General features: G+C 40.2%; 1 protein-coding gene and 1 long non-coding RNA gene across 2 annotated transcripts in view; one reads left to right on the plus strand and one right to left on the minus strand.

Annotated features, from left to right (window-relative positions):
* DOK6 (docking protein 6) overlaps positions 1 to 22,899 on the plus strand; it is a 308,053-nt gene that overhangs the window by 264,968 nt on the left and 20,186 nt on the right. The gene's annotated exons all lie outside the window — the stretch shown is intronic.
* The window catches only part of LOC118907796 (uncharacterized), a 171,880-nt gene that overhangs the window by 136,671 nt on the left and 12,310 nt on the right, over positions 1 to 22,899 (minus strand). Inside the window, exon 2 of the long non-coding RNA XR_005022961.2 lies at positions 20,678 to 20,790. This is a non-coding gene — a long non-coding RNA (uncharacterized LOC118907796). The remainder of the gene's footprint in view (positions 1 to 20,677; positions 20,791 to 22,899) is intronic.

Genomic DNA, 22,899 nt, shown 5'->3' on the forward strand with positions numbered 1-22,899 from the left:
CGTTTTCCAGTGGACACAAAGATGTGAATATTTCTGGGCTCTCTACTTCAGAGCCACATGTGGTAGCCGTAGGATTTCTATCTTCAGCTTAGTGAGGTCTCCACTGATTTCTCTGCTCACCTTGTGACAGAGGGCCATTTGTTGGAAATATTATGGTGTACTCTGTCTTTGCAATACCGGCAATCACTTTCAGTTACCAAGAGAAAATACTCTGAAAATAGTTTCCTAATTCCAACTGGTCTTCTGCTCATTCTCTTCAGAATGTTCAGAGGAGAATGTCACAAGATGGTTTCCTTTACTTAAATAATTTGCACTATTAAATGGGAGAATTTTTTCTTTAGTGCTAAAAATGAGTTTTTTCCAAAGGAAGAGTGAAGCACAAAGCTTTTAGTTCATAAGCTTAACTGTTTTGTTTTCTCCTGTGACATTTCATAGATTACTTAAAGAAAATATACCGTTGGGTATATATCTAATACCTGTTTTCAAACTTCCTGTGTAAGGTGGCCACATAAGCAGAAGTGAGGGAATATGTGCCCCTACAGGAGGTCCCAAATCAGCCCAACAAAAAGGGCAAATTATCCTTAAAGTCTTATCTTAAAATGTTATAATTGACCTCTGTTCTCCATGCTCTATCAATGTGCATTTTAGACTAAATACATTCACCCTCAATGCCAAACTTCCTTCTGAGGGTATCTATACTCTTGTTCTAGTATATTTATTAAATTAATGGATGTTTTTCACCCATGAGAAGCTGCTGAGTCACCAGGCACCTCTAAGGTACCCTGAAATCCCCCCATGGCACAGCCCTCCTGGAGCCACTTCAGGAGCAGGGGTTAAACTTGCAACCCTCGAGTCTCATAAAAGTCTATATTCTATTGAGCATTTCTATTTTTTCCACTACAAAGTGCTAGCAAGCTTTTAGAGTAACCGAGGGTAACATGGGTCTCTCCTGGATTGAACTGACTGCCCTGAAATCCTCTTCGCAAAGCAGGCTAATCCCCCGACATGGGGGCAGACCTGCACACCACCGAGCGTGCTAACCTGAGCAGGAACCTAGAGACCTCCTAAACCCTTCCCTCATCCACCCACACAACGGTACAGCTCAGAAACGCAGAGTAATGACTGATTGCCTGCCGAGGGTAGTCACAGCTTATCAGCATAAATGGGCTCCTTGTAATGAGAAGAAATCAGTTTCGCTGACATTGTGTAGAGGAACAGAGCAGTGAAATGGAAGCTTCCACAGTTATGGAACAAATAAAAATTAAGGAGTAGGGGGAGGTTTGACATTAATATTAAGCATATGATCCATTTAAACTTGGCACTTTAACAGTCAGTGAAACTACCCGTGGGTCCTGACTGATCACTAGGAACACTGGCCAAGCAGCTGGCATCAATGTGCATCAGCGCGATCACAGTGTGTAAACTGTGATCATAATGTCCCTCATGCACACCCATGTCAGTAACAGAATCACTACCAGGTGATGAAGGCGGGCTACTTGATCAGAAATAGCTCTCATTTACTCCTGTAATTTGCCCCAATTTGTGAATTAGGGACATAAAACATGGCTCCCTTTCTGGGTGTTCTCACTTTCAGCAAGGCTATCTCATGCAATAATGGAAATGTTTTCCTGTGGGGGCCTGAAGTACAGAAATAATGTGATTCACCATAGTACAAGAAAGTACATCACCTCAACTTATTTTAACATTGATAGCACTCCCAATAAACATTTCCTTAAAATGTGAAAGCGGTGACATTTACTGCAGTTCCATAAGGATAAACAATGCTTTGCTATTTTTAAAAAATTCTGTCAAATAAAAACCAAGACCATATATTTGGCTTACAAACATGCTCATAAAAGTTCAAATGTATATGACAATCATGAAAAATGAAGGCAGAACAGTCTTCACCCCTCAGATTCTGTACCCCCTCTTTCACTAGACTGATTAATGCTTCCCCATAGGCTTTATGTAAGTTATTACCTATTTGTCAAATAAATAATGCATAGCATATATATATATACACACACACATACACACATATATATACATATATATATACACATACACATATGAAATACACATGTGTATATACATACATACATATATACATACATATAGCATATATAATATACATATACATATATACACATGAAATATACATGTGTATGTGTGTATTTCTACATAAACACACATATTATATACAGATATGAAATGTAGCTTTATGAGTCCACTATGTATCTTATACAGGACTCACCTTTTAGGGTTTTTTTTTGTTGCACTTTGTTCTTTCCATCCTAAAAATGTTTATATTATATCAGTACAGCTCCTTAAATTTTCACAAAGTGCTTACATTCTAAACAGAGAGGATGGATGACCATTATATTTGATCAGGGTGTGTGTGTGTGTGTGTGTGTGTGTGTGTGTGTGTGTGTGTAATATAAATTGAATCAAAAACAAACTAAATTATTACCTCTATATCTCATAGTAACCCAACCAAAGACACGAAGCCACCAATTTTAACTAAAGACCTGTTATCATTTTATTTTTCTTAATTTCAATTGAGATATAACATTGTGTAATTTTAAGGTGTACATGCTGGTCTGATCCACTTAATAGCAAGAAGTGATCACCCAGTAGCGTTAACACCTTCACCGCCTCACATAATTGCCATTTCTTTTTCTGTGGTAAGAACATTTAAGATCTACTCTCTGAGCAATTTTCAAGTTAATAATGCAGTATTCTTAGCTACAGTCACCATGCTGTAGATTAGATCCCCAAAACTTATTCTTTGACAACAGGAAGTTTAACTGTACACCTGTTTTATATGACGGTAGGTGGCAAGCAACTGAACACACTGATTCTCAGAGCTGCCAAAAGTAACATTTAAAGAACATTTATAAAGACCTACTTTTTAAGATTTATTTTCACAAAATTCATGTCAATTTACTAGTCAGATTCAATCATATTAAAGGTATTAAACCTAGTTTTTCCAAATCTAACTTGGGCTAACCACTAAGATTTCAGCTGGGACTATTTAAATCTCATGTTTTAAATAAATTAAAAACACTTTTTCCTCATGATTTGAATTTCCAGTAGGTATTGACTGCACAGGTCCCTCCGCAACTGTGAGCATATAGGGAAGGCCGCAATATGAGTCTGAGGAGATACCCTTTCTCCGATGCAAAGATACTTATTGCCTGTGACATCATGTGTGCACCATTGAAAAGGCACCACTGATTTCCCTTCATCACTACAGAGTGGAGAAAGATCAGTGTCCTCAGAGTCCAACAGAGCACAGGTGAAACCCAGTCCTCTATCACCTGTGATCAGAGATATTCTCCAAGGAGAGGAAGTCTCCTAGTCCAGCTGAAGAAGCTACCAGGGCCTCTGCAACTTAAAAATTCGCTGTTGTTTTTGAGAACCTCATCATTAGATTTAGGAAGTGTTTATAACCGATTGTGCTTTCTAAATAAAGCACACTCTTTGCAAGAATGTTTTAAATCCCTTAAATTAACAATATGGAAGATACTTAGATCTTGGTTTTCTATATTTAGCAATATGCATAATAATGCAGTGCTGTCCTGCTTTTGTGACCCAGATCCTAGTATGCCAGAGAATCTCACCCATCCGGGACTCTCAGTCCTTTCAGCCTTGCCACTGCAGCACACTGTATGCTCATCCGGGGTGCGTTGTCTGTGATCGTTTTGGTAAACAATCCTCCAGGAAATAATTTCAAAATTATGCAAATTAGAGAAAAACAAGAAATAATAGTCTCCCTTGAGAATTAGTATAGTCTGTGAAAACAAGTAAAAGACTGTTAATCTCACTCATGGTCCCTTGAGACCCCCACCTTTTCGTGTCAGTCGGGTCCCATCTCCATCTCTAGCCACCGAATGTGGCTGGTCCTCCTCAGGTGTGAGTAGCTCGATCAAACATGCGAATACATTTCAGGTTGGTTTCTGCAAAGTATCTATTTTTTGTGGTGTTCTGGGGTTAGCGTTATCTCCTAACATAGATACACATTTATGTTATTAGGCAAAGGAAAAAGTAATTATGTGGAGAAAGAGTGCGTATTTTCAAAACCACCAAAATATTGTTTTTTCATCATTCTGATTTTTCAGCTCCAAAATCCAGTGTTACTGTTTCTTTACATGAGTGATCCTTTGGTTTAGGACTGTTGGCTGTAGAAATCATGAGAACAAGTCATACTTTACAGACCGAGATTTCGTGCTCTGGGATTTCAGAAGAGATATGCCAAATAACTCGAGTAACATTTTATCTTTGTCAGTGCATTCATTCTATGCTGTTGACAGATATGATGTAAAGTGTGTTAGTCTGGGTGTCGGGAAACTGGTTTTTCATCCCAGTCCTGTCATTAACTTCTTGAGCAAACTTGGATGAGTTGATTATTCTCTCTGGCCTGTAGAGCTCTCTTGTAAACTACATACCAGATGATGGCTAAGGTCACCTACACTTAAAAATGTTTCACCCTTCAATTCACCTCATTTAGAATATGTTTTACAATAGTTGTAGAAATCCTTTATCAAAACATGTGATGAAAGATATGAGGATATTTATGTAAAACTAAGAATCTACTTATTTTGAACTATCTATTTATTATGAAACAGTGTGTACAAACACTTTGCAAAATTTAATAGTGATATACTGAAAGACGGCATGACCCAATTGCCAGAGAAAGTAGAAATTAAGACAAAAATCTTGCAACAATATTGCCTAATGTGAGAACAAGGGTCCAGTTGTCTAATGCTCGTGTTCGTTTAACAAGTGTTTCCTGAGCAAGGACTGTGCTGGGCAAAGCGCCAGGTGTTCTGCATAACGAAGTCCGTTCATTATACAAACTGATTCACTAGATGGCAGCATGTTTGGGGTTTTCCCCTTTGGGCAGGCAGGATAAATAGAAAGTCTTGTTGCACTCAAAGGGCTTTAATGAGAAGCTTTATCTGCTCCTAACAAGTGGGAAAGGAGAGCGCAACCACTCTATCTGTCCAGGCTTACATTTCCTCTGAGTAACCAAACCGCGGAAAGCCATCCTGGACCGCGGAGGGAAGAGCCAGGCACAGAACCATAAACCCCAGTCATCCTGTAAGTGCGGGCCTGGGGCGCTTTCTAGAAGAAGGAGCTTCCTGCCTGAGTGTTTCTTTCAAACAGAAGAGAAATGAAATGTCACAGCAATTATCTGGGCAGTGAACAGGGTAGGGAAAGCTGGCTGTGGCCCTGTGGCCAGAGTCCCAATAACTGGATCAGGCAGAAACGGGTCCCAATGACTCCCGTCATTCCGAGGTGTGCCTAGTAATGATTTGGGGAGGCATGAGAAGAATCCCCAGAAAGGGGCTGGCAGTGCACAGAGGGGTTTGGCTGGCTTCGTAGGGGTGTTTGGGAATCCACAGCCACAGTTTCTCCGTGAATTCTGTCATTGAACACAAGGAAAAATTGTGTCCATGAGTTTTTCTGTGATAATATTCGCAGTGTTCTCCTTGCCCCCCGCTCAGGTCTAATTATTTTAATATCTGTAAGTGTAACATGTGGACCTGGCAAAGATGCCAGCAATTTCTGCCTATTGACTTCCATGCATACCCCAGCCTTCTAAGAGGTCGGCCACATCTTTCACAGAACATTGTCAGTCTGGAAGGTCTGTCAGCCTGACAGATGTTAATTTAAAAGTAGAATATGCTGTGTACAATACATGACACAAATCAATTTTAAGAGAGACCAATCTTGTTCCTGAAGTAAAATTTAAAGAAAGGTTAAAGTCAATGGCAATTGTTGAATTCCCTATCATGATGAATTTGGAAAGTGTACATGGCAAATTCAGAGCTAAATACTATTCCAGAGAAGGAAGGCCCAGTCAGAATCCCAAACTATCAAACCAAATACAATAGCTTGTCAAGCTCATAGCCCTGTTTTCAGTAGCCGAGAATATTGAAACACTTTGGTGTTGTATAACTCCTCCTAAGGGATGTCCTGAGCAGAGAGTACAGTTATAAGTCTGAGTGAACATGTTTTTTAGTAAGATTCGTGAAAACAGCTCTTGTCGGATGACCTGACTCAGCTGGGCTATAGTGATTACTCTTTCTGGAAACTGCACCTGTTGATTTAGTAATTTCACAGATTATCTATTACTTCCAATTTTTAACTTACCTCCTGATAGACATAACTACCTGTATTTATCTGAAAAGAATTAGAAACTTGTGATGTATGCCTGCACAAAACCTACCCCAGGGGACCCTCTCAACAATTGAAAGGAAAAAAGACAAACGATTTAAAAATTATTTGTTCGCACTGCTCAAGTATAATTCTACTAAGAGTCTTTGAGAAAAGAGTTGTGTCCTTTTAATGGGAATGAAATGCCACCATCACTGTAGTCAAATAATGTTCCCCACTGAATGCATATTGGATGTGAAAACAATAAAACAGACAACTAGGAAGGGATGTGTCACTGCCCGCTTTGGTTCCACTCTCTTATGGTTTTTGTTCCATTTATCTGGAAACTATTTACCACATGCTATATAAGCCACCTCCCACTTACTGAGTTGCCTCTCACAAGTAGCTTTTTAATTTTCATTCAGGAAACCCATAACATCGTCAGAATGTCGCCTCAGGATGTTAACATCTTGAAAGGAAAATAACCTTTAAAAAATCACCACATACATTAAAGCAGAATCTAAACAATAACAAAAAAGAAGAGGCAGGGATCTTCTGTTTTGTTAGTGCGAGGGAAAAAATAGCTCAATTTTTTTTAATGCATTGGTTTTTTAAAGAATATAATGAATAAACTGGATGCAAGTCATTGTTAATGCAAATTTGTGTAAATAGGTTATCTTCTTCTACTAAGACTTTATCACTGGTTCCCTGATTGGATATAATTTCTTTCTTTTTTGAACTGCGTTAACATTTCTTTCTTATATGACACTATTTTCTGGTTAGATTACAAATAGTATTATATTACAAATAGTAGAGACTTTGTTCTCTCTACTAGTTAGGGTGGAGTATCTTTTTCTTTCCTAACCATGTCTACCACTGTTATATATTCATTTCTTCTTTTTACCCATTCTTTCATCAAATATTTATTAAAGTAGGCAGTTGTGAACTACAAAATTATGTTTGCTGCTCCCATGTAATTTCCCTCTTTAAATATAATTCTTAATTCAGATTTTCATAATTTATCCTCCGAAGTTTTATATAGATTCATATAATAAACCAACTTGACTTATTTTAGTTTGTTTGCCCATGCATTTTATTTTTTATTGGATTGTAACTTGCATACAATGAAATGCACACATCATAAGTTCAGATCTTTGAGGTTTAAAACCACATTTATATAACCACCATCTAAAACAAGATATAGAGCATTTCCATCACCCTATAAAATTCACTTGTACAGCTTTCTGTTATATTCCAGCACCTTCAATGTTTTTGTTTGCTTGATTGTTTTTTTTTTCAGTTGGTAGCATATACTGAGAGCTAGCTGAGAAAGCTTACCTATTTTAAACCTGGGAACACCCAGCTTTGTTTTGTAAATAAAGAAAGGCATTAACTCTGACTTGCCTCTGAGCCCAAAAACCTACACAGAGGTTTTGACAAGCCCTTACCATTCTGAAATCACTGAGACTGTCCTTGCTGGAAAAAAGTGAAGAAGGTATAAAGTGTTTCTCCATCAACTTCCAGATGAAAAGAAAGATACATATACTTACTTAGCATTGTTTGAATAGCTCCAGTATTTTACTGATGGGCATGTAAGATCATGATGCTTATCACCGGTTTGCAAATAAACTCTGCAAATAAACTATCGTAACAGCAAGTTTTGGTCATGGGACTTAGTGTAAAGGTTTTATCAGGCAGTATCAGCGTCCTGAGTAATCAGGCAGCTTCTGGTATTTGTGGGAGATAGAGGTGCTGTCCTCGCCTGCGAATCCGTCGTCCCAACGGTGCCCTGAATGGCAGGGCTTCTGTTAGTAACTGTACATTCAGGGGCCCCAGTCTGGGAGATCGTCAGCTGAGAAACCCGCTAAACTCAACCGCGCCACTTGCCGCTCCGAGCCATGTGACTTTCATAGAAAAGCAATAGAAAAGCAAATAAAAGTAATTATAATAGCTATCTTTCACGGGCTGGGGGTCAGTTCCCAGCATATACAATTTTAAGGCAACAAACTGAAATCAGCAGGAAAGGAACATTTGCGGTTCAGCCTATCTTTATGGAGTTATTTTTACTATTTTTAGTTTTTCGTTATTCTGTATGTGCTATAAAAACACACGGCAGTGAAACAGTAAATGAAATTCAGAGCCACTAATCTGTGAATTTCCCCAATTTTGAAGCGTTTTAACATTTTTCTTAGGTCCCCTGCTTACCAAATGGCTTCTCATTTTAAAATATATTCTATATTATAATTAGTTTCTGCTCTTCCCATTATGTTTTCAACCGCTTATAACAGAGAAGCTAAATCATTCCTACATTTATTTTGCCCCCATTTAGTTCCTCTTTTCAGAAATCACTTATGCTTCAGAAATTACCCATTATGTTTCTGGGAAAGATATTAAGTGCTATTATTAAATATGATTCACCCAATGTACTTTATCTGTACACATGTCTAATAGGCTTGCTTTAACACAAAATGCTTTGTTACTTTATTTTGTCAGAATTGATAATTTGGGGGGAAAGATTGACATGAATATTTTTGCTTTTCGAGACTTTTTCTATTTTGACTCAATAACTGCTTCAGAATGTTAGATTTTTTTAATTATTAATGAAAATGGGCTCTAGAAAACATGGGGCATGTTTTTTTACCATGGCTCATTACCACATATCTACCATTTGTGGGACTCAACATATGAACTGTCTGCTCATTCTGGACAGTTCAGAAAGGTCATTACTAATATTCTGATGAAGTTTGTATTTCAGGAAATATGTGACTTTTTTCCTACACTACACTCTTTCCAAAGAACATGATTAATGACTTTTGAAAATGTTTGTTTAATGGTTTTGTGGATACAACAAACATACCTTTGACATTTTTCTCACTGGACAAAACATATTTATTTACATCCTTGGCTTGGAAAGAACCACACTTTAAGACTTGAAATAGGGATGCATTCTAGTTCTGTTATAGCCTTTCATCAACCATGAAACTGCAGTCTCACAAGTTCGAGGCGGCCTATAGAAGAGAAATGAAGAAAAGGGCTTCTGCTCAGGATCAAGTAACTGCTCCGCCACTTACAAGCATTCTGATCCCAGCTAAGTCATTTAACTTCTCTGTACTTTATCTTCATCTGTCAAATGAGCATTACAGTACTTAATGCATAAAGATACAAGGATTCAAGGACAGTATTTTTTTCTCCTAAACATTCAATTTTTCCCATTTTCAGAGCCTTAGAATATAGCACATGGAACACAGTATGGATTCAGTTAATATCAGTACTATTTTTACTCATTGGTCTAAGGCTCTTGTGACGGGCTGAATAATGCCTTCCAAAGATGTCCCCTTTGTGTCTTACTCCCCAGCAACCGGGCAGGTGTTACCTCGCACGGCAAAGGAGCCTGGCGGGTATGATACATTTAGGGTCTGGAGATGGCGAGGCCACCCTGGATCATCCAGCTGGGCCCTGAACGTACCTCAAGCATTCTTAGAAGACAAGGCGGAAGGGGATTGGCTGGAGAAGCCAAGGGTGGAAAGGTGATGTGGCGGGGTCAGCACCCAAAACACGAGGATGACCTCTAGGAGCAGGAAAAGGGGAGGAAACTGCCTCTCCCCTAAAGACTCTTTGGGGGAAGGTGACACTGCTGTCATTTTGTCCAGTGACATTTATTTCAGACTCTGGCCTCCAGAACTGCAAGTGAATAATTTGTGCTATTTTACACCATTGAGTTTGTGGTCATTTGTTACAACAGCAACAGGAAACCAATACAGCACCCGACTAGATACTAAAGTTCCAGCATTATTACCGCATCCCTGATGCCCTGGCTACTGGCCGTTTTGTTACATTATGAGCTAATCCATAGGGAACATGACATGCTTTTGCTCACCGCCGTGCCAGAGAAGGCTGGACTCTTGTTTAATGGCTTTGCAAGTATCACATAGTTGGGAATTTTTTGTCTGTTTATTTTGCTATTAAATATCAAATTTTTTTTTTCTTGTGATGAGAACTTGTAGTATTTCCTCTCTTGGTAGCTCTCCCACACCCGACACGGCGCCGTTCACTGCAGTCACCACGCTATACATGCCATCACAGGTACACAGTATTTATCTGGTACCTGGAAGTCAAATGACTTCTTAAGTTTCCTCAGGAAATCTTAAGCCAAGATTTTTCATGTTCACATACCTTCTTGCTTGACCATCTCAAATAGTAATACAAACCACCATCTGGTATTGGGGTTACATGTCATGATTTTCCTCTCACCTTGGCTTTGGTGAGGGGTATCTACCAAAGGGAGTGTCTGCCAGGTTGGATAAAAATAAAGAATGGAAAAGTTTAGCAACAGGGTAAGGATCAAAATAAATTTCTGCTAAGAAAGGAAGGTGAGTCCCTTCAGTGTGGAAGCAGGCGCAGCTCCCAGGAACAAGCCCTGTAATGTCCTTTCCCTGCCAGACTGGGGGCCACTGGGGGAGTGGTCTGGACCCCACTCACCTAATGATTTTTAGGGTTAAGTGCTCTCAGTAAGACAGAATTGGCACAGCATATAAAGAGAGAGAGTTCCAGCTCTTGTGGGTTACAATCTAATGGAGGCGTACGTACTGGGGAGCCGATAAACTCATCACCAAGGAAAAGTATTTTCACCTTAGAGAACAAAGGCTCACGAGCACAGAAGCAGGTGGCTTAATGTCCCTTGTGAGGCCACTTTATGGAGGACAAGGGTTACAAGGCCCTCTTCGAGGCCACTGAGTTTTTATGAAAGAACTGAGTGATGAGACGTAGATAAGAATAATGATGAAACAATCCATGAAAAACAAAACGAAGGTAGTCCTTTTTTAAATATAAAAGAGGTGGTGCCCAAATTTTGATTGAATCTGTTCCTATAGTTCAACAGAACCGTCACCGTAACATGTTGAGAGACCTCTGATACAAATGCGGGGAGGGAAAAGATAAAAGTCAAGTAGGCCGTGAATTTTCCAAATAGATTTTGTTCCAAATAAATCTTGGACGAATATAAAGTGTATATACGATCATGTTTGAGAACTGTCGATTAACAATTAACCTGGGCTCAAGGTTGGCAGGCCTAACTGAAACTTGTTAGGGTAGAAATATATGAATAAACTATTAAGAAAAGTAATCTGAATTGTGTCTGTCTTCAAATAAGTTTTTCATTTTACTGTTAAGAGAAGGAAACTATAACAGTTTGCATTAATTATGAATTATTTGGTTTCAGAAACTAAGTTTATGTTGTAGTTATGTGTGTACTACAAAGACAAAATAGATAACAAGCATTACTGTTTGCTTTTCCTTCAAGATTTCTTGGGTGTATTTCAAAGTTTTAACTGAAATTTGTTTATAGACATTTAAATGACTTCATATCTGGTCTCTTTTTATTCCTCTAACCTAGTAGAGCCCCAGCCAAAGAGAATTACTTTCTCTACTATAATTAATATAATAAATGATGTTTTTAATGGTATCCACAAATTCAGAAAATTAATTTTATTTGTATTTTCTTAGTTTTGCTGCTAATAAATTCTTATTAGAAGGCAGCTGAATAAAATAATAAAAGTTTTCAGAAGCCTGCTAATTCTATTTTTGGATTTGTGTTTTATGTTAAATTTTAGCCCATTCCAACTTTAATAATGTAAAAGGTCAAATACTCTAGGCAATGCACTTTTCTCTGCACTAAATGCCACATTAATCTCAATATAATTAATGAGCTTACCCTGTATTTATTAAGCAGGAAAATAGGATTAGTTCCTCAGAACCCATGAACCTAGCAGAATAATAGGTAAGAAACATAAATTTTGCAGCTGCTGCCCTGAGTAGAAGCAAGCTATACAACCCAAATAAATTTATTTTTGTGGAATTTTCTGAGATCCAGAATTACAGTATAAATCCCATTTATCAATCACGGTAGTCCCATTATCATCAACCTTAAGGATCAATATTTTATAAGGCAGGCTAGGTAATTGGAGATTCACACCACTAGACAGGTTATTGTATAACATTATTACGTTAAGTGACAAGCTCATTCAGGAATCAGACTGCATGCCAGTTGGCTCTTATGTCTCTACAAATTTCTAACGTGTAAACACTAGCCATTCAGGTTCATCATATATTCAAATGGAAAATAGAACCAATATGGGATTCATTCACATCAAGCTTTAGGCAGACTTGGTCAGGAGATGCTTGTGGGTGTATTATAAGCATACTCCATCTTAGCTGTTTATTGCAAGGGTGCCAAGCTACATTGCTTTATTGGCAGCTTCTTTGCAATGACCACCACCTGTTCTCCCAATGGCAAACAGCTAAAACTTAAGGGAATTTAGAAGTTACGTAAGCCAGCAGTTCTTTAAGTGTGGTTCCCAAAGAGCAGCAGTCAGCATTCCCAGGGAACCTGGTAGAAATGCAAGTTCTTGGCCCCCACCCAAGACCTACTGATTTGGAAATTCTAGGGGTGGAGCCCTAGAATTTAGCAAAGCCTTTGTGTGATTCTGACGGATGCTTAAATTCCAAGGAACTCTGCCTTACTCTCTCCTTACACGTTTGTGAGGGGCAAGAAGACACATTGCTGGACAGCGAAATAAGAAACAACCTCACAACTCCTGCCTTCCCTAAGAATAATACTGCTGTCATTCATCAAGATAAACAGATATTTATGGAACATCTTCAATGTAATACACAAAGTTTCCAGTGTTACATACAAAGTTTCTGTGTTCATGGAGCCACTTTCTAGAAGAGGAGATAAAAGAAAAAATAAGTGCATGTGCTATAGATTATAGAATGTCAAAGAATGATCATGCTACTAAGAAAAATAAAACAGAATAAAGAGAAAGTTACAGAGGGTGGAATCCTTGAGAGCGGTTGGAGAGGCCGTCTCTGTGTAATTTTGTGTTTATTGCTTCAGTGTTACCGCTTTTCCCTCAGTTTATCTTGAGGATCTCAATTCAACTGCAAAACATGTCCTTTCTCCCTGCGCACTGTTTTCACCAACTAAATGAGCCCCAGCTAATAGGGATAATACTGTCTCTTCTCTATCAAAGATATTTTGTGAAGATAAATCATATCACACTTATTTTGTCTTCTGAGAAATCTTTAAGAACAAAGTGCCATGCAAAATGGAAGAATGGCCACACACCCTAGGTCAGACAGTTACCAACGGCAATGAATGAAGATGTTGACAGCAAGCTGGTGGCTGACAGCTTCTGAGGATCTGAAGGCAACAACCTCATGGCCTTTGACAGGCAAGTCCTTGCCAGCATGCACCTCCACAGGGGCCACATGCCTGAATGCCAACACTATCCTAGCTTGAAGAACCAACAGGAGAAATCCTAGGTCAAGGCACCCATACACTCTTGGTTTTTCAATGACACCTACTGAATAAATTGCTAAATGCCAAAATAACATAGAGGAAGGGACATCTGACTTGACTGAGAAGATAAGGTAGAGTCAAAGGCGTGGATAGACGGTGTCAAGACCAGGATTCTAGTTCAGGTCTACATGACTTCAAAATGTGCACCTGTGCCAAGGGCTCTTCTTTATTTCACAGATGAAGAAACTGAAGCTATGGAGACATTAGGTGACTTTGGAAGTTCCAAAGTTCATGGTTGTCCATTGGTTCAGGTGGAAATGTGGCGGGACCATAATGAGGGAGAAGTATAAACGCCATTCATGGGAAGCTGCTGCAGTGGGGTTTCCAGACTGAACTCAAGTCCTGGTTGGAATGTCAGAAACAACGATGAATGAAAGGCGGTGAGGATGCCGGAGCGCCATCTCCCGGTGCTTAGGGAGTAGCTAGGAGCTGTCACCGACATTTCTCGTCTTCCTAATCCAGTAGAATATGATGGGAGAAGTCGAAGTAGAATTATGGTTTATGTCAAAGCCAAAAATATATATTAAAAAGAGAAAAATAAGCTCTCTGGAAACCTCGATGGATATTTTCTTTAGGTGGAAATTATAGAAGACGTGGAGAAGGTGGCATCTTTTTTAATGGCAGAGTTGGACTTCATCGTGGGGATTAAATGGCAGAAAGGTGGATAGGAAAAGCTTTATCGTTAGACAGCTGACGGCCCCGCAGCCATGAAGCAGAGCGCGGAAGAGACCTTCGGGAAGGGAGCAAACACACAGCTGGGACTCAGGCGGTCTGGGCTGGGACCCCACTTGAGCCTAAATAATCCCAGCACAGTCATGCCAGCTCCTCCACATTGTTCCTCCAGGTTCCAAATGGGAGCACACCTTCCCTCTTATGTTTCAATGCTGATTTAAGAATTAAAGAAAGTACTTACATGGTAAATACAGTGAAGCCTAAAAGCCATATACCAACATATTACAAGTTTGATCAAACATGTGAGCTGTAGACAAGGTGGTGTAACCCAGAAGGGAGCAACCACCGCAGAAGAGGACCAGGGGTGGCAGGTACTGGGGGAGGGCTCTGGGAGCAGGAGGGGGACGGGGGACCCCCAGGAGAAAGGATGGGACAGACCATGGCCTGCCACTTGGTGACCTTGAGAAAAACCAATAAAAATAGCAAAGCTGGTAAAAATACAGGAACCAGCCATTAGAAACAAATGCCAACTGGGAAGAGAAACGAGAGTTAGCTAGACTGGATGTTCCTGATCAGAAAGCTGTAGTTCAACAGCCACGACGACAAAATGTGTATTCTTCAGGATACATCGGCCCTGCACCTGGGCAGGGGGCGCCAGCAGCGGGGCAAAAAGTGGTGCTGTGGTGAATGACGCCAATTGGCTCCGGGGGGCAGCGACTAGTGTTGGAGTGGCCAGATGAGAGGAAAGAGGTAAAATGGGGGCTCGGGAGGTTGTCATTTCTCTTCCCTAATCATTCTTCTGCAACCACTGCAGTCAGGTCTGACACCCGGAAGAGGGAAACGAAGTGGGCCGGCCGCCCTGTTCCCTTCCCTGCCCTCGGCGCAGAGACGTGCCCTGCAGCACGTCGCAGAAGCAGTGCACCCGGGCAGGCGAGGCAGCCCTTAGAGAAAAGAGGCGCGAAGGAGGGGGGCAGGCCACTCAGCTCGGAGGATCTGACACCCCTAAGGGGAAACGATCCGGCCATACGGGTACCTCAGCGTGGGACTCGGGGATGGAGGGACAGAGAGCCCACGACCTCTGCCTCTGTTCACCCTCCTGTGGCCCTGCCTCAGGGCACCTAATGGGCACGTCTTCTGTGATTCGAAAGTCATCAAAGAAAAAAAATGCTTAGAAAAACAGTAATATATGATGGTGTTAAGTGCTGAAGTTAGCTTTGAAGCGGTTAACCGAGCATTGGAATAAGGTCTGACACGTCACCAGCGTCAGTATGCTGCAAGTCCTTTTTACATTAAGGTCGTGCTTTGGCGGAAGAGTACAGTTGCGGGAATAAATCATTTAAATACAAACAAATGAAGTGACAGGTGACAGAAAACCTCACCATCATCACATTTTTCTTTGTTCTGTATATATGTATTTTAGGCTGACCTCCATGGAATTTATGATACTTTACAGTTTGTGACCTAAAAACTAAAATTTCATAGGATTCAATTTTATCTTTCGATCCAGGTAGACAGACAGATATAGATATAGATATATATAATTTGAGTCTTTTCAATATTTGGTTAAAATTCTTTGTTTTAGTCTCATTTTCTGTCTCATTGATCAAATATACTTGTGTGAAAAATAATCTTCACAGTTGTAACTTACCCGACTGTATTTTGTATCCTATGTCTTATGTCTGCTAGGATTTATGAATACTAGTTTCTATGGATACGATTATGTTATCCAAAAATAAAACATGATTTAGAAAAGGAATAGAGTCAAATATATTGATAACAATACCAGTTTTAGAAATACATCAGACATCTTAATTCACCTCCATTGAGTGATATTCTTTAAAAGATAAAGGAAACTCCTGGACCTAGAAAACCATCCCCCCCACCCCCACCCCCAATACTCCTGATTTCTGTGGTTGAAGAATCAAATTCCAGACATGAAAGCCTAGGGCACTGCCAGGCCCCTGTCCCGATCTCACGTGCTGGACATCCAAGTGACAGCAGATGCTCCTGTATGACTCTCTGCCAACAGAATTTACCCTCTTATATCTCTTGTGCAATGTGTTCCCCTTCCCAAAAACAGGAACTGTGCATAAGGGAAGTTGTGACCACACATGTCATTATAAACGGACCCCTTCCCCATGAGCAAACTAGTGCAGTAACCGCACAGCCCAAAAGCAGATTTGCTGTGAATGAGACTATGTTTTGTGACCAGAATGTCTGGAGATTTGTTCCTTGGGGGAATCTTCCTGGTAATAAACATAAACAACTGATGGGTATAAAACATTTGCAGGAGTAAATGCTGCAGAAAAACCTTTACTTGTTACCTCATAACAAATACTTCCTACTTAGCCTAAGCCATGAGTAGGTGTTACTATTATTCCCTGTTTGAAAAATGCAAAATCTGGGGCCTTTGAATGACTTCCAGTTAAAGGCCAACAGGGTTTAATCCAGATCAGTCTGCAGGCAAGCCCTGTACTGTCCCTCAATTTTGTCCCCATCAGAGGAGGTCAGATTGGAGCTGCTGGTGGTGACACAGCTCCTGAGCACGGTGTTAGGCAAACAGGCTTAGGGGAGAAGGCCAGGGCTGCTGCACATCCCCCAGCGCCAGCGGCGGATGGCATCTCAGCAAAGGCTGTGGCAGCATCTGCCATAGTAACCTGGGGACTGCTCCCAGGGGAAACTCTGCCTCCGGTGCTTTGTTTACAGGGAGCAGAATCCTCACACACCCTTTTTTTTTGCCCATGAAGGAGTAAGTAGACTCACAGCTTCAAGAAACACCCAAGGGTGTGCAAACTTAAACTTTTAAAGGTGTAACGTTTCAACTATTCTTGCAGAATGGGCTTCAGCTCTGACTGTAGAGTCCACTTGGTCTGCTCCTTATTTCATCACAAGTCCCGTAGCTGGCCCTTCTGTGAACGCTCATGTCCTGACCTGACAACTCATCCGTGATCAGCACGACTGACCCTTTTAGATGTGTTCCATCTTTATTTAGTGAAAAGGTTTCATTTTTCTTCTTAATTAAGGGAAAAGATAATAATAAAAAATGGTCCTTAAAGGTCTTTGGCTCTAACATCAGTGAAAAAAATTTAGCACAGTCAGTTCTGTCTTAGCTCAGGCTGCCGTAACAAAATACCATAGACTGAGTGGCTACAAGGAGAGAGATCTATTTTCTCAGGGGTCTGGAGGCTGGAAATCCGAGGTTGGGGTATTGGCAGGGCTGGGTCTGGGGAAGAGTTCTCTTCCTGGCTTGCAAAAGCCCATCCTCTAGGCGTGGGCTCACAGTCCTGTCTGGTTAGAACCTCTCCCTTATGACCTCATTTATCCTAATCACATCCTAAAAGCCTTAGCTCCAGACCATTCCTATCCAGGGCAAAAACTTCATCAAATGACTCTGGGGGGACACAATTCGGAGCCTCAGGAGATAAAATATTAGGAGATATTGCAAGCAATTGGCTTATATGGTTGTGCAGCTCACTGGACAAGCCCGAAACCCACAGGCCAGGCACGAGGAGCAGCAGACTGGGCTTCTAGGGCAGGACCCGAAGCAGCTGTCCCCAGGCAATGTCACCAGGAAATCCTCAACACTGCCTTCTGTCTTTCACCTGACTGAATCAGGACCACCTGCGTTATCCAGGATAATCCCCCTACTTCTGTATTGTCTTCAATCACACCTACAAAACACCTAGATTATTGTTTGATTGCATAACCGGCTGGCACTGTGTCAGGTTTACACGTGGAACGACCATCCTGGCTTATAAGCCTTCCCTTCACCCTGCAGAGGGCTGCCAGGCACCACGTGAGAAATGGGCCACCTCTTGGCCGGAATGTTAACGGGGCCCTGGTCACCTAAGGAAGCCTCAGACAGGTCATGAGCCTGGCATCTGGTGTAATCACAAGCCTCCAGATGCCACCAGTGCAATCTGAGCAGTAATTCTCCTCCGGCCTCCCCTTGCAAGGCCACCGGAAGGGCTCAGTGAGCCATGCGCACAAAGATATTCTGAAAAAAATTCTTCCACACATATGAGGGAGTTTTGTTTTTGCCACTGTTAGTGTTGGTACCAGAGAATGCCTGCGTGTTATTCTGGGAACAGGACTTCCTGGGGCACTTGGCAGCTGCCTCTTCACCAGAGTAAACTCCTGGCTCTCTGCTGCTTTTGCTGAGTTCCACATGTCTCTAAATTTAACCAGTGTCATTCAGTTCGACCTATATCCTTATCTTAGTTTTAGGATAATAGCCATCTATTTCAGCATGTATTTTTCTCAACAGGTGAAATGAAGAAAAAAGTCTAGACAATTATTTCATTGATGCAGATTTTCAAAGGATCTAAAATGTTGCTATTGCTTATCAAACAAGCAGCCCCTCAGAATTCAGCCATCCTGGCTTGAGAACATGTCAACAGTCTCTTCCTCAGGAGCTCACTGCAACTTGTCCAAGATCTACTTTCATTCCAAAATATACAATCCCCTCTTGGGAAAAGGAATGGGATTTCAGGCAATGATCTTAGCCACCAACTAGAACCCTACTCTAATTCCCACACTAATATCCCAAATCTCAGGTATCTAAATGAGAAGAACAATTATTATGCTTTGTGGTTTCTGCTACAAAGACAAATACATATACTAGTTTTATTTTATACATTTTTATATTTTTTACATTATTTATTTCTATTTTTTAGTATTGTATTTTATATATTTATGTTATATTATGCAGACATAATGAATCTTTCTAAAGTAGTGACTGTCAGTAGAAAGCAATTGGCAGAATACCACGCATGATTATGCAAGTCATTGATAAATTTTTCCCAATAATACACAATTCAATGCATGCCAAGCAAGACTCAAGCTGCCTCTGCACTTGGATTAGCTTCACTGGGTGCACAGATGAGCACAAAGAATGAAGAGCAGGAGGGATGTTTAACCTTTGATTTACCATTTTTATATCATGTGTCTTTCAATTCAGAAACTTAAAGATGTGCAAAATTGTACATTTAAACATACAGATGCAGTATGTAAACATCACCAGAACCTACTGATATTAAACTAAAAAGCCAAATCATTTGAAAGTTTGTAAATATCAGAGTAACATAATCATTAGACCTTCAGTTATTACATTAACACACCTTTATCAACTGAATCAGGTATCAACCATCCTGTGAAAAGTACACGCGGTGGTTAAAATGGTCCAAAATCATGAGGCAAGTCAGTAATCGAAATTTATCTGATTCTCAACGAGTTCCCCAAACCGCTGCACCAGCCTTCCTGTGTGGGCTGCATTTCTCTGCTTTCCATCACACATCCTAACAGTCAGAAACAGAGTATTCTAAAATACACGATGACTGCTTCTCCGTTCAGTTCGACTGTCCATCACAGGGGACAAAAAGAAACTATCTTTAACAAAAGAACTCTGATGAGAGAGAGATTCGCCAGTGAATCATCCTTTGACTGTTAACCATCACAGCTTATAAACTATTTACCTTGTAATCTCTTTATTTTCTGTCTTTAAAGTACCCTATTGTAGTGTAGCAACAGTCTGTTAGAGAAATTTTAAGGAGCAACAAATCTTTGAGAACAATTTTCCATATTCAGAATTAAAGCATGCTTTACTGGTTTTTTTAAACAAAAGCTCTAACAGGATAAAACCTTCATTCTAAAACCACAGGAATCAGTAATTTTCTCCGCTTTGTGTTTTTCTTAAAATAAATGTTTCTTTCTTCCCTGTGAAAATCAGATGAGCTCTTTGATATTTTTCCCATTTCGTCTTTGTGTTGACAGCATGCTATTGTCAAAAAAAAAACAACTGAAGAAATGCCTCTCCCCATCAAAACAATAGCAGCGACAAATATCTATCTGCCTTATGAGAAATAATTTAGCTAGTTTTCCTCAGGTAAATGGACTTTCTTTGCTGGAAATTAATTTTGATTAATAATTATTTCAATTCTATGAAATTCTCAAGTGAAAACATCCATATTGATCCTTTCTTTCCCATATATGTATCCTGGACCTACTCAGCTCTCTCTGGGAAACTGTCCTATTGGTCATATAAATTTCTTATTAGGACACAATGGATATTTCAGATAAGGAAGGATTTCACTGAAACAGCACAGTCTTTCTAAATAATAAGTAAATGTGAAATCCAACAAAAATTTGAGGGCACTATCCTTAATATCACTGTTTATTAACATTGTCAAGAGCCATGAAGGGTCAGAGATTTTACTCTTCATGCAGGCTGGCAAGTTAGCCTGCCACACTTCCATGGATGCTGGCAGAAGACCTAAGACCCATGAGTCAGAGACTAAGGGGGTTTTATTACTCACAGCGAGAGCATTAGGCAGAGGATCAGCATTCATGCTGGTTTCCTGAGTCCCAATTCCCACAGGGTGGAACAATGATGGTCAGGTGACCTTTCCACATGTACACTGTGTTAAAGGAGAAGAACCTCAAGTTTAGGGAACCCCAATATTTTATAAGGGGAAGTAATCCTACCTGAATTTTGTCCCAAAGAGAGATGTTATCTTCGTTGTACCAAACAAATTTTCCCTTTGCTCCAGAAGGAAACAGTGCTTCCATCTTCCAAGGCTTTTTGCTTTACAAATATCCTTGAAAAACATAATCCAGAGCAAAGGCCATTAGTGCCTCTGCTCACAAAGCAGGCAAACATGCAAGAGGCTCATGGAGGGTTGTCTGCTAGCACATTTGCCCTTTGGGGTCGTTTATCCTCATTTTCTCACTAAACCCACATTTAGATTTAAGTATCTTTTAAATTGCTACATTTGTTGAAGTCCATGTATTAAAATGAAGCTAAACTTGATAATAGGGGAAGTCTCATAAGCACAGTGTTACTCATGTAATTATACATTAATGATACCAAAATTAAAAATAAATAAATAAAAATAAAATAAAATGAAGCTAAAAATATCATTTTCTTCTCATATTTATACCTATAGCATACATTTGACATCACATTTTGCCTTGTATTTTTATTTAAGTGTTCATTTTAAAAGGATCGTCATTTTCCCACCAGCCAAGAACAGGCCACATAATTACATTATTTTGATTCAACAAGTAATTATTGACCATGAAAGATGAGCAAGGCAACACATGAATAGCTGTACTTCTCCCTGCGTCCCATGCTGTCTGCACACAGAAGCGAGCTGGGGCATGCATTTCTCATAGTTTCATCCATTAATATTTGTTGAGTGTCTGCTGTGAGCTTGGCATTTTGCAAGGCTCCAAAACCACAAAAGTAAGTTTCCTTTCTCAAGTTCAGAATAAGCTCACAGAGGCCACACGAAGATAAAGTGTTAAGAGATGAGATAAAGGTAAAGAGACGGTATTAAGAAAGCACGGTGAAGAGGCTCTTCCCTTGGACTAGGTGACCCAGTGGGGAGGCTTCTAGATGAATTCATAAATAAAAAATAGGAATTAGCCTAGCAAGAGTCCAGTACACATGAGTGTGAGGGTGGACATGGATGGTGGAGCCCCTCCATGGGTCGGAGAGCCTGCTTTCTCCAAGAGCTGTACACATTTAAAGTGAGGCTGTTAGGGTGGAGGGTGTGCGCCAGAGGCTGGGCAGAGGTGAGCCACAGATGTGAGCCCAACTCAAATCACACAGACTTCTTGGGGTAGTTCCGAAATGTTGATACATACACATACGAAAGAATTGAAGGGTAGCAATCTGGTTAAAAGGAAGCCCTGGAAGTTTTGCCTTGATACCAGTTTTGTATGCAAAACCAATGTGTTTACATAGATATTTACTGGAGAGAACCTTCAGTACTATGCTAGGGAGTTTGCATTTATCCTAAAAATGTGTGGAGGGGAGAGATGTTCATGATCACTCTGGCAAAACCTGATGGGAGGAAAGTAGACAGAATTGTCAGGAAGACCAGGTGGCTATAGTCATAAAACTGATGAGAAATTCTAAGGAGAGGTATTACTACCTTTATTACTAGCATGAAAAAAAAATGGATTCAAGAGGTTTTAAGTGGAATCTACAGGACATGATGACTGATGACAGCAGGGGTGCCCGGCTTCTCTGACATGGCTGTTAGGTTGATGGGTGCCAGTTGATGAAATGGTAAGAACAAGAGAAAGGGAAGTTTTGAGGGCAGGGAGGTAGGACAGGTTCAGCTCTGAAATGCTGCTTCTCTGTAACCGACAAGTTTTGGGTTCCGGTCGTGCTCTCCTGTCCAGCTGATGAACGCCAAGTTGGAGAAGCCCAAGGTTTTCCTCATTTTAAAAGCCTCTCGTTCTTTGTCTACAGGTGACAGAGAATTCTGCAGCTCTCACATCCCCAGCTGTTGGGCTTCTCCATCCAAAAACTCTAAACCAACTCACTTTCTCCCCCCCATTTTTGGGGAAAAAAATCTCTTCAAGTTGTCAAAACCTAGTTGTTTAGTACATTAAACAATATCCAGAAATAAATTTCAAATAGAAGTTAAGCAAATTGAAGGTTAATGAAATGTATCGGGATGTACTCTACGCATTGGTTTAGTTACATTATCTCAATCTTCCCAAATCTGGGGTAGTTACTAGTATTTTTCTCATTTTACAGCTGACGAGGAACCTACGGCTTAAGTTATAGAACAAGGACTCAAACTCCAGTCCCTCACACCCAGAAATATGTTCTTTAACATTTTCCCATGTTCTGCATACAATTTCCCTTCAAAATTTCTAAAAGACATAATGTTTTGCCATTTCAGTCTTGT

This window comes from Manis pentadactyla, chromosome 6, assembly GCF_030020395.1.
Source record: "Manis pentadactyla isolate mManPen7 chromosome 6, mManPen7.hap1, whole genome shotgun sequence".
NCBI lineage: Eukaryota > Metazoa > Chordata > Mammalia > Pholidota > Manidae > Manis > Manis pentadactyla.